This window comes from Sus scrofa, chromosome 15, assembly GCF_000003025.6.
Source record: "Sus scrofa isolate TJ Tabasco breed Duroc chromosome 15, Sscrofa11.1, whole genome shotgun sequence".
In the NCBI taxonomy this organism is placed as follows: Eukaryota; Metazoa; Chordata; class Mammalia; order Artiodactyla; family Suidae; genus Sus; species Sus scrofa.
The window spans coordinates 66,606,622-66,623,682 of record NC_010457.5 but is presented as its reverse complement, the minus strand read 5'-3'; the positions used below and the strand labels follow the sequence as shown (position 1 = coordinate 66,623,682).

The following is a 17,061-nucleotide window of genomic DNA, read 5'->3' as shown; positions in this document are numbered from 1 at the left end:
AAAATATTTTTACTGATCTTAAGAAACTGCCTCTCAGATGAAACCAGTTTAAAGAAAGGGCTTACAGTGTAAGCCAGACATAAGCACTGGAGTTTCTGAACAAGAGTGAAAGAGAATTGTAAAGACTATGTCAACTATTAACTGTTCATACCTGGAATTTTCTGGAAAGAAAATTTAGACCTGACTCATAATTTAATTAAAGTCTTCAGATTTTGGTGTTGCTAAATGGGAAGATAAACAGTAAATAGAGCAACAGGTGGACAGAATCCTTGTAGAATCATGTGCTAAAATTAATATTTGATTCATATCATACTAGATATATTAACACGGTAGATAAGAAATAGTTGGACTCTTTCACTTAGACAAGCTAATATTTTGTTATATTCTCTAATAAGTTGATATGCTGATAAATATAAAATAGATGAATGGTCAGGTTGTGAAATCTGGAAAATTATTTTTCTATAAATTATTTTAGATAAAAATGTACCTTAATTTTCTCAGAAATATAATCAGTTGATCTGTTTTTAACTTATCCTTCATATCCTGACCTGAGTAGAAATAGAAAACAGTTTACTAATGCATACAAATTTTTCCTATCTCTGACTGAGGAATCAGAGGGATTTTAAAGTTGTTTGACTTATTCAGCATCCATTAAATTACTTTCTGTTGTGCCTTCTTGTACTGAAGAGACTGGGCAGCTAAATACTGCATTTCCTGAGTCCCTTGCTGCTGGGGTTCTGAATGCACATTAAGTCCCTGTAATAAGATGCTTTCGTGTTTGTAGTCAGAAAAAATAAGACTAGTATGGAATATATTATTATTGTGGGATAGCAAGAATATGTTCCAAGATTTTTGGAAGTACTGACAAAGATCCCAGTTTCAAAGACCTTTTAGGCTGAATTTTGATAATTCAAACATGAAAAAGAAGCCCACAGTTATAATAACTAGAACTAGTTGAATCTGTAAAAAGCCGTAAATCCATGATGATGCTCAAAAAGAAGAAATTGTGTTCACTAAAATCATACCTATATATATCTGGGGACCTATGATCCCCAATTACAAAATATACAAAAGTGTGTACCTCATAGTTACTGGCTAAATGATAACTCATCAAGGATCAAGGAGTGGACTATTGGGAAATAAACTTGTGACTATTGTCCTTAGACTATGTTTAATATAAGAATTTCCCAAATACAGGTGTGGTTGCACTTATGTTGAGAGAACCTTCAAGGAAGTCTGGGACCTGGTTCTGGACAAAAGGTCAGGGAAGCCTGGGAGTTGACCTGTAACTTACTACCTCCCTGTAAACTCCCCCATGGTAGGTGTATGTTGTATACTTTTATCAGGTCAGCAGGCAAACGCTTTCCAGAATCTCAAACAATGAGAGGAGTCAGGAAGCTATAATACTTCCTTTCTTCCAGAGGTATAAAGTAGATATGGCTTATCCCTGGAAGAACCTTCATCCTGTTTGGTTAGTATCCCTGGCAACTGTGTATATCCATGAGGACTCTAGGGATCCAGGGTGCTATACAGGGTGCACTGTTGTATAATTTCTATCTTTCCTATTTTTATTATTTATTTATTTATTATTTATTATTTTTTGGCTGTGCCTATGGCATGTGGAATTTCCACGGCCAGGGACTGAACCTGTGCAACAGAGCAGCCCAACCCCTTAGAGTGACAATGCTTGATCTTCAACCTGCTAGTGCCACAAGGGAAGTCCCTATCTTCCCTATTTTAATGAAATCATACAATTCTACTTTTTTGTGTTTATCTTTCCCGCCTGAGAGATTTATAGGAAAGAAAAAGTAAACAGTTTTGACAGTCGTTGAAGATTGTTAATATACATTATGATTCTTTGGAATTAGCAATTAGAAGGTTATGATTTGTGTATTTACCTGGAAGAATAGTATAAATTAATTATAATCCTTAAGTCTATTGGATTATAATACTTATGCTATTCTGGTACAACAGTTGTTGTACCATTTTATTTTTAGCATTTTTGAAGTGTGTACCATGAATCCCATTGTTTCAATGATTATGAGCACTCATATTTTTAAGCAAAATTACCATTACTAGAAAACTATTCTTATATCACATATAAAATCTTAGAATGTTTATTTATGGTAAGTGAAATAGTAATGTGGTCTATAATGTGATAACAATATATACAACCAGAAAATAAAGGCAGAAGTTTTCAAGAATGAGTGTGTTTTGACATGAAGAATTTTTAGGTCATCCTAGAGTCTGACAGCATGGTTATATCCTTGGGCATTTCCCAAATAAACCATTCCAAGAGTAATTGAACAATATTATATAAAATTAGGATTTGTTGGGTAGTTCCTGGTACGGTGCAGTGGGTTAAGAATTCGACTGCAGCAGCTCAGGTTGCTGTGGAGGTGTGGGTTTGATTCCTGACCTGGTGCAGTGGGTTAAAGGATCCAGTATTGCCATAGCTGCAACATAGGTTGCAACTATGGCTTGGATTCAGTTCTTGGCCCAGAAACTTCCGTATGCTAGGCGAGTGGTCATAGAACTTTTAAAAATTAAAACAGATAAAATTAGAATTTGTTGTTTTATAAAATACTTTATTGACATTAATGCAAACTATATCCATGAAAAATGGCTGTTAGTGAAGAAAATAAATGATAAAGGGCAGTTACCATAAGCATATCCAGTCTTCAATCTTAGTGATATAAATATTATCATATGATTTACTAAGAATATGTGAATGCTTTGTTTCTCTTAGCTTGACCAATATCCTGAGTGTCCCTGAGCAGAAAGTGTTTATGTTCACCTGTTAAACAGGCCTGTGATGACTTCAGAAAGATTGAACAATTCTTTCTTATGTCTCATTGGTGAAATCACTCCTTAAATTCTAACTGTCCTATCTGGTCTATTCTTTTTAAAATTGGAACTTTTATCTTTGAACTTATTTGAGAGGTATTATATTACTCATTTTAAAAAGGATTTGACATAATGTCTTCTAGAAGTTAGTTTTTTATACCTTGGGTAGCTACTAAGTATTTTCTATCTTTGTAAATATCTCTCTTTCATGTATGTTTAAATTTGGAATGGTCCTTGGAGAGAATTAAAGTATTGCCTAGTATCTGATGATTCAGTTGAAATATAAAACATCGATGTGTTTTATAAAATTATAAATATCAATTATAAAGTTATAAAACATCAATCAGCAGCTTTGACTGTTACAACATTGACAGGTTATGGGTAAAGGTAGTAGATAGTGGAGTTCCCGTCGTGGCTCAGGGTTAACGAATCCGACTAGGAACTGTGAGGCTGTGGTCGATCCCTGGCCTCACTCAGTGGGTTAAGGATCTGGCGTTGCCCTGGGCTGTGGTGTAGGTTGCAGACGCGGCGTGGATCTGACGTTGCTGTGGCTGTGGCATAGGCCAGCCCTACAGTCCCGATTAGACCCCTAGCCTGGGAACCTTCATATGCCGCAGGTGTGGCCCTGGAAAAAAAAAAGAAAGAAGATAATAGATAGTGAGGACCAGGTTTAGAAGACTGATATCTTGGCTATAAAAGGAAATCAAGGCATGAGGCATGTTGCAGTGCAGTTTAGAACAGTGAAGACTATTCTAAGAAAACTTTGGCTCATTACAAAATGAAACCCTAAGATAAAGAAAAAATCTTGAAAGCAGACAGAGGAAAGTGATGCTTTGCATACAAAAGAACAATGATTCAAATGCCAATAGATTTTTCATCAGAAACCATAGTGGCCATAAACAAACCAAATAAGCAAACAGAAAGAAATTATGGCAGCCAGAAGACTTTAAAGCTGAAACAATAAATCAGTCAGTCCAAAATTTTGTATCCAGTGAAAATATCCTTCACGAATGATGGCAAAATTACCATAATTTTATAAATGGAAAACTAAGAGAAATTTGTCTCCAGCAGACCTGTACTACATGAAATTGTAATGGAAGTTCTCCAAAGGGAAAAAGAATATTAACAGAAAAATTGGATCTTCAGGAGCAAATGAAGAACATCAGAAATGGTAAATATCTGGATTAAATAAAAGATTATTTTTATCCTCAATTTCTTTGAAAAAAAAAAGAAGACCTCTTGATGTTTAAAGCAAAATTATAACATCAGTCTTTGGGGTTTGTAATGTATGAAGATGTAATATGTAAATGTATAATGAAATAAATATATAAAACTACTAAATGTATGATACTATAAGAGAGTATGGTTGTTCAGAGGTGGCAAAATGGACCTATATGCTTACGAGGTGTCTATATTTTATGTAAAAAGGTACAGTATTCTGCTTAAATTCTGAAAGGTTAGAGATGTATATTGTGTTTCTTAAATAAAACACTAAAAAAGTAGAGATATCTTTTAAGCTGATAGAAACATTAAGATATAATATTGAAAATTATTTGTTATATTTTTAAAAGATAAGAAAGAAGAAATAACAGGCAGCAGAGAGGACAAAAGAAAAATAATAGGAGTTCCCTGGTGGCTGAATGGCTTAAGGATCCAGCATCACTGCTGTGGCATGGGTTTGATCCTTGGCCCAGGAATTTCTGCATTCCATGGACACAGCCAAAATAATAATAAAACGTTAAGTGAAATCTGATGATGATAACAGTTGCATTAAATATTAAAGGTCTAAACACTGCAATTAATAATTAGAGACTGTCAGAGTGGATTATAAAAAAGGAAGATATACAGCTTACAAGAATTACCCTTTAGATATAAAGACACATAGGTATGTTAAAAGTAAATGAATGTACAAAACTATACCAGTCAGGAGTTCCTGTCGTGGCTCAGTGGCAATGAACCTGACTAGTGTGAATGAAGATGCAGTTTCACTCCCTGGCCTCACTCAGTGAGCAGTGGTGTAGGTCACAGAAGCAGCTTGGATCTGACATTGCTGTGGCTGTGGTGTCGGAAGGCACTTACACCTCTCTTTCATCCCCTAATCTGGAAACTGCCATATGCTGTGGGTGTGGCCCTAAAACAGACCAAAAAAAAAAAAAAGTGTGAAACCTAGGTCTGTTGTTTCCAAAGCCTGAACTCTTTTCCTTACTCAGTTTTATAACTATATAAAATCCTATGTGGATTTGCCCTTGACTCTTGGTATTCTTTTTTTTTTTTTTCTATTAATGTAGCAAGGAAGAGCTATGTTAATATCAGATAAAGGCATTCCCACTGTGGTACAATGGATTAAGAAATCTGACTACAGTGGCTCAGGTTGCTGTGGAGGCACAGGTTTCATCCCTGGCCCAGCACAGTGGGCTTAATCCAGCATTTCTGCGTGTGTGACTTAGGTCACAGCTGTGGCTCAGATTCAGTCCCTGGCCCAGGAACTTCCATATACTGCAAGTGTAGCCATGAAAATTTCAAGATAATAATACCAGATAAAATAACTTTCAAGATAGAGAGTATTATGGGAAATAAAAATGAATATTTCAGGAGTTATTATTGTGGCTCAGCAGGTTAAGATCCCAATATAGTGTCTGTGAGATTTGGGTTTGATCCCTGGCCTTGCTTAGTGGGTGAAGGATCTAGTGTTCCCGCAAGTTGCCGTGTGGGTTGCAGATGCAGCTCAGATCTGGTGTTGCTATAACTGTGGTGTAGGCCAGCAGCCGCAGCTCTGATTCAACCCCTAGCCTGGGAACTTCCATATGCCACAAGTGCAGCTATAAAAAGGAAAAAAAGGGGATAGTTCATAATATTAAAAGGACATTTCAGGAAGATATAATTATAAATAAATGTCTGTGTATTTAGCAGCAACCTAAAAATACATGAAGCAAAAATTGAGAGAATTCAAAAGAGAAATAGTTATTTATACAATGATAGAAGATTTTAACACCTGTGATAGAAGATTATATACACATTTTAAAATGTTAATTTACTATATTAACAAAATAGAGTATTAAAAAATACCTGATTGTTTCCAAATGTGAAGAAAAAGCATTTGCAAAATTTAACACACATTCATGATAAAAACTCAGCAAACTAGGAATAATAGGGAACATCTTAATCTGGTAAGGAGTTTCTACAGAATACTCAATTTACCTTCATGTTCCAGGTGGCTCAGCAGTAACAAACCTGGCTAGTATCCATGAGGGTACAGGTTCAGTCTCTGACCTTGCTCAATGGGTTAAGGATCTGGCGTTACCATGAGCCATGGTGTAGGTCACAGACACAGCTCAGATCCTGCATTGCTGTGGATGTGGTGTAGGATGGCAGCTGTAGCTCTGATTTGATCCCCAGCCTGGGAACTTCCATATGCTGTAGGTATGGCCCTAAAAGAGCAAAGAAAAAAAAAAAAAAAAAAAAAACTACACACAAAACATCATATTTAGTTTTGAAAGACTGTATATTCTACCTCAACGTTTAGAAACATGGAAAGAATGTCCACTTTAATCAATTGTATTTAACATTGTACCAAATTCTATAAGCATTGATTGCAGTAAGGCAAAATAATAATGATGATGATAGCAATAATATGTATAAATTGCATAATAGAAGTAAAACTGTGTCCCTCTTTTCAAATGATAATTCTTTCCTAGAAAATCTAAGGAGTCTGCAGAACAACTAGAACAAAAGAAGGAATTTAATAATGTTACAGGTACAGAGTTAAGATTAAAAAAAAAATCAGTTTTGGGAGTTTCCACTGTGGCACAGTGGGTTAAGAATCTGACTGCAGTGACTTAGGTCTCTGTGGAGGTGCATATTTGATCCCCTGCCTGGTATAATAGGTTAAAGGATCTGGTGTTGCTGCATCTGAAGTGTGGGTCACAGCTGCAGCTTGAAATTTGATCCCTGGCCTGGGAACTTCTATATGCCATAGATGAGGCCATTAAAAAAAAAAAAAAAAAAAAAAGTTGTATTTTTATATACTAGCGGCAAACAATTGGAAAAGATTTTAAAACTCCATTTATAATTGTACACCTCCCTTCAAATAATACTTAGGAATAAATGTAACAAAAGACACACACAACTTCTACCCTGAAAATTACCGAGAAAATGATGGGAGAATATAAACATCAACTAAATTAATACTGAGATATACATGGGTTGAAATATTCAAGATTATTCATCTGTTACTTCTATCTATCCAGATTGATCAATATGTCTAACACAATGTCAGTCAAAACTCCAATCAATTATTTTGTTAGGACATAACAAGCTTATTCTAAAATTTATGTGGAAATGAAAATAAATCAGCAGTAGGCAAAGCAATTTTTTAAATGATAAACAAGGTAGGAGGACTTACCCAAAATGAACCCAGTACTTTAGGTAAAGTTAATGTGTTTAGATCACTCCTAATTGGTGAAATGACAGGCATTTGAATTGATGAAACTGAATTGAATTTTAAAATAAACCCATACAAACATTAACAGCTAATTTTTTATCAAGAGTCCCAAGGTAATTCAGTGAAAGAATGTAGAATCTTTTCAATAAATGATGTCAATGCAGTTGGCTATACATATTGAGAAAATTATTAGAACCTATTGGCATCATGAAGAGAAATTAACTCAAACCATAGACTTAAATGGAAACATAACACTATAAATTTTGGAAGAAAAAAAATAGAAAAATTTTTCCTACCTGGGAAAATGACTAATAAGGACTCAAGAGAGTCTGAACCATAAGAGAAAATATAATACATTGATTTTTTAAAATCAGAATTAAAATTTTTTTTCTCTCAAAAACACCCTTAAAACAGAAAGGCAGTGCATTTGTGATAGTGGGGGAGAATATTATGCAAACATATTTCGGAGGACTTGCTACCAGCATATTAAAAGAACTTTTATAGCTCATTAATTAGAAGACAAATGATCCAATTTAAAAAAGGGTAAAAATGTTGCAAAGGCACATCACAAAAAAGATACATAAATAAGCATTTGAAAATATACTCTACGTCATTAGTCAGCAGGGAAGTCCAAACTAAAATCAAAATGAGACGCCTTTCATACTCATTAATATTGTTAAAGTAATCCTGCTGTAATAGCACTGGGAACTGTATCTAGTTACTTATAGTGGAGCATAAAAATGTGAGAAAAAAGAATGTATACATGTATGTGTGACTGGGACACCTTACTGTACAGTAGAAAATTGATAGAACACTGTAAACCAGTTGTAATGGAAAAAATAAAAAGTATTATTAAAAAAATATATTGCTAAAGTAAAAAGATGTCAATACCAAATGTGGTTCAGGATTTGCAGAAGCTAGAACTCTCAAATACTGCTGGTGGGCATGTAAATTTTCATAGCCACTTTTGAAAATGGTTTGACTGTTTCTTGAAAATTAGTAGCAAAAGAAAAAAATAGATAAAATGGACTTCATCAGTATTAAAAAGTTTTATACTTCAAAAAATACTATCAAGAAGGTGAAATTAAAGCCCACAGAATAGGATAAAATATTTTCAAATCAAATATAATAAAGCCCTTGGGGAGTTCCCGTCGTGGCGCAGTGGTTAGCGAATCCGACTAGGAACCATGAGGTTGCGGGTTCGATCCCTGCCCTTGCTCAGTGGGTTAACGATCCGGCGTTGCCGTGAGCTGTGGTGTAGGTTGCAGACGTGGCTCGGATCCCGTGTTGCTGTGGCTCTGGCGTAGGCCGGCGGCTGTAGCTCCGATTAGACCCCTAGCCTGGGAACCTCCATATGCTGCGGGAGCGGCCCAAGAAATAGCAACAAAAACAACAACAAAAAAGACAAAAGACAAAAAAATAAATAAATAAATAAAGCCCTTGGTATGTTGAATATATTGTCCACACCAGTTTCAGTGGGTAAAATTTAAAACCTGACCATACCAAGTTTTGACATGGTTGTGGAGGAATTGAAACACTTCAGTCACTGCTGGTGGGAAAATAAAATTGTGAAACCACTTTGGAAAAAAGTTTGACAGTTGTTTATAAAGTTAAACGTACACCTACCACATGATTCAGCCATTCCACTTTTAAGAGTTTGTCCAAGATGAAAGAGCATATGTCCACATAAAGTCTTGTATTGGAATGTTCATAGCAACTTTCTTTGTAATAGCCCCAATTGTAAACATTTGAAATACCCACCAGCAGGTTTCTGGATAATCTAATTGTGATATAGTTATATGGCAAAAAATCTGCAATATAAAAGGATGAACTAGCAACAAATGCATGACAATATGAAGTGAAGCCCAAAGTAATTTTGCCAAGAAAAGGAAGCCAGTGGAAAAAAACAAAACAAAACCATATAATTTCATTTACATAAAACTCTAAAAAATACAAACAAATCTGTAGTGACAGTAAATAAGTGGTTATCTGGGGCCAGGGACAGGGGAATAGAAAGAGAAAAAGGGTTATAAAGGGAATGAGGAAACTGGGGGTGATGGATATATTCATTATTTTGATGGTGGTGATAGTTTAATTGATGTATTCATATGTCAAGACTTATCAAATGATATATTTTATTTTATTTTATTTATTTTTTGTCTTTTTGTCTGTTTTTGTGACATATGGAGGTTCCCAGGCTAGGGATCTAATCGGAGCTGTAGCCGCTGGCCTACGCCACAGCAACACCAGAACCAAGCTGCATCTGCGACCTACCCCATAGCTCACAGCAACGCCGGATCCTTAACCCACTGAGCAAGGCCAGAGATCAGACCCGAAACCTCATGGTTCCTAGTCAGATTCGTTTCCACTGCACCGTGATGGGAACTCCCTCAAACGATATATTTTAGATATAAATTTTTATGTCAGTTATACCTCTATAGTGCTATTTTTAAAGTAATAAATATTAGTGATAATATGGAAAAATAGGAACCCTCCATACTACGGTGGGATTGAAAAATTGTGCAACCACTTCAAAAACAGTTTGGCAGTTCCTCAACAGATTAAACATAGATCAATCAAATCTACAACAAAGTATATGCTCATGAGAAATGAAAACATAGGCCCACAAAAGAATTTCACACAAATGTTCATAGCAGCATTATTCATAATATCTGGAAGTTGGAAAAAATGTAAATTCTGTCATGTATGAATGAATGAAATAAAATGTGTTAAGTCCATACAATGCAATATTATTCAGCCAAAAAAGGAATAAAGTGTTGATACATGCTTCAACATTATTGACCCTTTAAAACATTATGCTAAGTAAAATAAGTTCAAACACAAAAGAACAAATATAGTTCCATTTATACATGGTACTTAGAACAAGCAAATTCAAAGAAACAGAAAGTAAGTAGTTACCAGGGGCTGAGAGAAGAAGAAATGGGGAGTTTATTTTTTAATAAATATTAAGTTTCTGTTTGGGATGATGAAAAAGTTTTATAAATATGAAATAGTAATGGTTGTACAATAATGTGAATTTACTTAATGCCACTGCATTGTGTATGTAATAATGTTTTAAAGGGTAAGGTTATGTTATTTTTTTATCAATGGAAAGGTAATACATGAGGAGTTCCCATCGTGGCTCAGTGGTAACGAACTCACTAGTATCCATGAGGACGCAGGTTCAATCCCTGGCTTTGCTCAGTGGCTTAAGGACCTGGTGTTGCTGTGAACTTTGGTGTAGGTCACAGACATGGCTCAAATCCTGTGTTGCTGTGGCTGCAGCTCCAATTCAGCCCCTAGCCTTGCAACTTCCATATGCCATGGGTGTGGCCCTAAAAAAAAAAAAGTAATACATGAAATTATAAGAGCTTAGTGAATAAGGGTCTTTCAGTTACAGCAACTGAAGATGACTGGTGATTCCACTCTACAGAAGAATAAGTACAAGAGTGGAAAAATTATAGATATTCTTACCTAAATAAATATATGAGGTGATGGATGTATTAATTATCTAGATGGGGGAATCCTTTTACTATGTATACATATATCAAATAACCAAGATGTACACTTTAAATATCTTACAATTTTATGTGTCAGTTACACCTCACTAAGATGAAAATTTTTTTTTAAGTATGGCAAAATCTATACCAGAACGCCAGAAAGCAGACTACACATTGAGAAACATTTATTCCTGAAAAACTAATGCAATTTCGGGTAATAACATTGGGAGGCTGTGGCCATCTTGTCTGGACAAGAATTTCTATACACAATCCCTCTTCTGGGTGGACAAGAATTGTACATTTACTAGTTTTTGGCTGGTCATGGGAATTGCCATATTTGAAATCAGAGTAGTAATCATTTAGAGGTGAGGAGTAAAAACCCTTGCCTTTGTCAACTAAAGTTGCCAAATAGGTTTGGAAATGATGGAGGGAAATCTCCACTTTGGTAACCAGAAATTATGGTTCCAATTGGGTTGAGAGGTGGACAAGCCAGAAATCAGACGGGTGATCCTGAAAATAAGATAGGTATATAGGGGTTCAGATAAGCTCCCCTCATATTTATGGCTAACTGGCAAAATATACATATTCAAGACATCACTAGGAGCATCTGTTGGAAAGTGAAAAGGCAAAGGGAACTAGAGAGCTGGCTCAAGATTTGAAAGTGTTCTGCAACCCATATACAGATTAATTGGCAAATGATGGAAGTCTTATCAGGTCAAGGTATGTGAGCACAATCTCTAGCCAAATCATTGGCTAACCACTAAGTTATTGCGAAATAATACCATCTTCTAGAAAGCCAGCTTACAAAATACTAGTAATAGGAATAAAAAACTAAGCAGCAAGATTCAGGGAAGAAATTATAGCACTTCTCTGCCATCACTTCTAAAAGAAAGAACAAGAGGCAGTACTTTCTGATTCATTTATGAGGCTGACATTCATCTAATAACAAAGCCAGACAGATTACATAAAGGAAAACTGCAGATCAATCCCCCAGGAACATAGATGCAAAAATTGTCAACAAAATATTAGCAAATTGAATTGAGCAATATATAAAAACAATTACATACCATGACCAAGTGGGATATATTCCAGGTATATTTGGTTCGATCAGCCTTCAAAAATCAAATCAGGAGTTCCCGTCGTGGCGCAGTGGTTAACAAATCCGACTAGGAACCATGAGGTTGCGGGTTCGGTCCCTGCCCTTGCTCAGTGGGTTAACGATCCGGCGTTGCCGTGAGCTGTGGTGTAGGTTGCAGACGCGGCTCGGATCCCGCGTTGCTGTGGCTCTGGCGTAGGCCGGTGGCTACAGCTCCGATTCAACCCCTAGCCTGGGAACCTCCATATGCCGTGGGAGCGGCCCAAGAAATAGCAAAAAGACAAAAAAAAAAAAAAAATCAAATCAACTAATATCATCCATTACTTCAACAAGATAAAAAGAAAAATCATAAGATTATATGAGTAATGCAGATTATATCAATATGTGACAATCCAGCAGCCATTTAAGATAAAAAACTCTTCAAAATCAGAAGAAAACTTCCTCAACTTTATAAAGAACATACATTAAAAAAAAAAATCAACGTCATACTTAATGATGAAAAAATACATGCTTTCCCTCTAAGATCAAGAACAAATCAAGTATGTACACTTTTACCACTCTCAAATATCCTCATACTGGAGGTCCTAGCTAATACAAAAGATAAGAAAAGGAAATGAAATGTGTACAAATTGAGAAGGAAGACATAAAACTGTTTTTATTCTCAGATCCAAAAAATCAGCCAAAACTCTCCGGGAACTAATAAGTATATCAGGGTTGCAGGATACGACCTTAATGTACAAAAGCCAATTGCTTTCTCATACTAGCAATGAATATCTGGAATTTGAAATTAAAAACACAATACGTTTTACATTAACACCAAAAAATGTGAAATACATATATATAAATATAATATGTCTAAGATCTATGTGGGGAAAACTATAAAACTGATGAAAAATATTTAAAAATCTGAGTATGGAGTTCCTGTCGTTGAGCATCGGAAATGAATCTGACTAGGAACCATGAGGTTGCGGGTTCCCAGGCCTCGCTCAGAGAGTTAAGGATTCGGTGTTGCCGTGAGCTATGGTGTAGGTTGCAGAGGTGGCTTGGATCCCACGTTGCTGTAGCTGCTTTGTAGGCTGGCAGCTGTAGCTCTGATTGGACCCCTAGCCTGCGAATCTCCATATGCCGTGAATGCAGCTCTAAAAATATAAAAATAAAAATCTGAGTAAATTGAGAGATGTCACATGTACATGGATATGAAGACTCAATATTGTCAAGATGTCATTTCTTCCTATCTTGACCTATAGATTTAGTGCAATCTCAACAAAAATTCTAGTCGGTTATTTTGTGGATATTAACAAACTGATTCTGAAATTTATATGGAAAGGCAGAAGACTCAGAATAGCAAAAACAATATTGAAGGAGAAGAAAGAGAGGACTGATATTCCCCAATTTCAGAATTTGTTAAAAAGCTACAATAATCAAGACACTTGTGGTATTGATAACAAATAGACAATTTGATAAATGAAACAGAGTAGGAGTTCTCATCATGGCTCGTGGTTAACAAACCTGACTGGTATCCATGAAGACTCAGGTTCAATCCCTGGCCCCTCTCAGTGGATTAAGATTCCGGCATTGCCGTGAGCTGTGGTGTAGGGTGCAGATGCGCCTCTGATCCCATGTTACTATGGCTGTGGTGTAGGTTGGCAGCTGCAGCTCTGAATCCACCCCTAGCTTGGGGACCTCCATATGCTGTGGGTATGGCCCTAAAAAAGACAAAAGACCAAAAAAAAAAAAAAAAAAAAAAAGACAGTAGAGTACTTGGAAATAATCCCACACAAATGTAATTAACTCGTCTTTGAAAAGAGAGCAAATGCAATTTAATGGAGGATAGTCTTTTCAACAAATAGTGCTGGAAAAACTGGACATCTACATGCATAAAGTTGAATCTAGATGCAGACCTTACAACTCTCACAAATATTCACTCAAAATGAATCATAATCATACATATAAAATTTAAAACCATAAAACTCCAGGAAGACAACCTAGGAGAAAATCTAAGTGATCTTGAGTTTGCACTGAGTTTTTAGGTATAACAACAAAAATATAATACATGAACAAATTTTTTTTTTTTTTTTTTGCTTCTTTTTTAGGGCCGCAAGTGCGGCATGTGTAAGTTCCCAGGCTAAGGGTCAAATTGGAGATACAGCTGCTGGCCTACCCCACAACAACATGGGATCCAAGCCGAGTCTGTGACCTATGCCACAGCTCATGGCAACACTGGATCCTTAACCAACTGAGCAAGGCCAGAGGTAGAACCTGCATCCTCATGGATACTAGTCAGATTCTTTTCCACTGAGCCACAATGGGAACTCAATGAACAAAATTGATGTTAGACATCATTAAAATTAAAATCTGTTTGGAAAATGACATTAAGAGAACAAAAAGGCAAGCCACAGACTGGGAGAAGATATTTATAAAACATATATCTGATAAAGTACTAGTATTCAAATTATGCAAAGAAATGTTTAAAACAATAAGGAAATAAACAACCCAATCGATAAATGGGTAAATGATATGAACAGAAACCTCACTGAAGAAGACATATAGATGGTAAATAAGTATATAAAAAGATGTCCAGGAGTTCCCTGCTGGCTCAGTGGGTTAAGGGTCTGGCATTGTCACAGCTGTAGCTTGGGTTGCTGCTGTGGCACAGGCTCAGTTCCTGGCAAGGGAACTTCTTCATGCGTGTGCACAGCCAAAAAAAAAAAAAGTCTGACATTCTATGTTATTAGGAAATTGTAAATTAAAACAATGAAATACCGCTGCACAGCTTTGGCCAAAATCCAGAACACTGACATCAAATGCTGGCAAGAATTTGGAGCAAGAGGAACTCTTATTTAATACCGTTGGAAATATAGAATAATACAGCCACATGGGAAGATGGTTTGATAGCTTCTTAACAAGCTAAACATACTCCAGTCATTTGACTCAGCAGTAACATTTCTTGATATTTATGCAAATTAGCACAAAGCTTATGTCTGCACAAAAACCTGCACTCAGATATCTATCAAAATTTTATTCATAAATACCAAAAACTAGGAAATAACCAAGATGTCCTTCAGTGGAGGAATGGATAAACAAGCTGTGATATAGTCATACAATAAATATTATTCAACACTAAAAAGAAATGAGCTACCAAGCCACGAAAAGACTTGGAAGAAATGTAAACATTTGTTGCCAAATGAAAGAAACCAATCTGAAAAAGCTATGTACTGTACGATTTTAACTACACGACATTCTGGAAATGGTGAAGCTATGGAGATAGTAAAAAAAATCAGTAGCTGACAGGAGTTAGGGGTAGGAAAGAATAGAAACTATTCTAATTGTGAATACAAGTCATTATTTCTCAAAACTCGTAGAATGAACAACAGAAATAGTTAATCCTGATGTAACCTGTGGCTTTAGTTAAAGTTTATCAATATGGCTAAGTAATTTTAACACATATATCATAGTGAGTCAAGATATTAATAATAGAGAAGATTGGAGTTCCTGTCGTGGCGCAGTGGTTAACGAATCCGACTAGGAACCATGAGGTTGCGGGTTCGGTCCCTGCCCTTGCTCAGTGCGTTAACGATCCGGCGTTGCCGTGAGCTGTGGTGTAGGTTGCAGATGCGGCTCGGATCCCGCGTTGCTGTGGCTCTGGCGTAGGCCGGTGGCTACAGCTCCGATTCAACCCCTAGCCTGGGAACCTCCATATGCCGTGGGAGCGGCCCAAGAAATAGCAACAATAACAACAACAACAACAACAACAAAAAAGACAAAAAAAAAAAAAAGTCTTAAAAAAAAAATAATAGAGAAGATTATAGAAAATGTATGAGAGGGTATGTGGGAAGTCTCTGTACTTGGTCTTGTTTTTTTAAAGACTGATCCAAAAATACATTAATTTTTTAAAAATTTGAGCAAAGTCATCAGTGATACGTAGTGCAGCATACACGGATTCTGCAGTTTTAAGTTCAGGAAAGTTATTAAGACAAAAACTTTCTGGAAAATAAAGCAGAATACAGAGTTGCTATATGCTCTCTAAAATGTTTTCAAAACTACTAAACATGCTGGGAGTTCTCATCGTGGTTCAGTGGAAACGAATCTGGTTAGTATTCATGAGAACATAGATTTGATCCCTGGCCTCACTCAATGAGTTAAGGATCCGGCATTGCGTGAGCTGTGGTGTAGGCTGGCAGCTGTAGCTTGGATTCGACCCCTAGCCTGGGAACTTCCATATGCCTCAGGTGTGGCCCTAAAAAAGCAAAAAAAAAAAAAGGCAAAAAAAAACCCCTGCTAAACATGCTGGAGTTCCCCTTGTGGCTCAGCAGTAACAAACTGGACTAGTATCCATGAGGACTCAGGTTCAATCCCTGGTCTCATTCAACTGTGTTAAGGATCTGATGTTGCTGTGAATTGCAGTGTAGGTTGCAGCCAAGGCTCAGATCTGGTGTTGCTGTGGCTGTGGCATAGCCCGGCAGCTGCAGCTCCAATTTACCCCTAGCCTGGGAACTTCCATATGATGTGGGTGTGGCCCTAAAAAGAAAAAGACAAAAACTGCTAAATATGCAAAGAAAAGAGTGACACATACCAGGAAATAAGACAATCAGCTGTAACTCACTCTGGGTCCGAATGTTAGACTTAACAGGCAAAATCTCAAAGCAACTATTAGAAATAATTTTCTTTGTTTTGTTTTGTTTATTTTTATGGCCACACCTGCAGTATATGGAAGTTTCCAGGCTAGGGGCTGAATCGGAGCTGCAGCTGCAGGCCTATGCCACAGCCACAGCAATGCTGGATCAGAGCCACACCTGCAACTATGCTGCAACTTAGGGCAACACTGGATCTTTAACCCACTGAATGAGGCCAGGGATCAAACCCACATTCTCATGGAGACTGTGTTAGGTTCTTAACCTTCTGAATCACAGCAGGAACTCCTTGCTTTGTTTTTGTTTTCTGACCTCACCTACAGCATGCAGAAGTTTCCAGGCCAGGGGATTGAATCTGTACCATAGTAGTGACAATGCCGGAGCCTCAACATGCTGAGCCACCAGGGGGCTCCTAGAAATATATTTTTGACATTTAAAAAATGTAGGTTTCAGTGGAGTTCCTACTGTGGCTCAATGGCATCAGTAGCATCTTGGGAGCACTGGGTCACAGGTTCTATCCCTGGCCTATCACAGAGGGTTAAGGAT

General features: G+C 36.6%; 1 long non-coding RNA gene across 2 annotated transcripts in view; it reads left to right on the top strand.

The window, feature by feature from the left end:
- Nucleotides 1-17,061, top strand: part of LOC110256931 — a 171,731-nt gene that overhangs the window by 25,708 nt on the left and 128,962 nt on the right. For both annotated transcript variants that reach the window (XR_002339014.1, XR_002339013.1), the window contains exon 3: nucleotides 3,919-4,018. This is a non-coding gene — a long non-coding RNA (uncharacterized LOC110256931). The remainder of the gene's footprint in view (nucleotides 1-3,918; nucleotides 4,019-17,061) is intronic.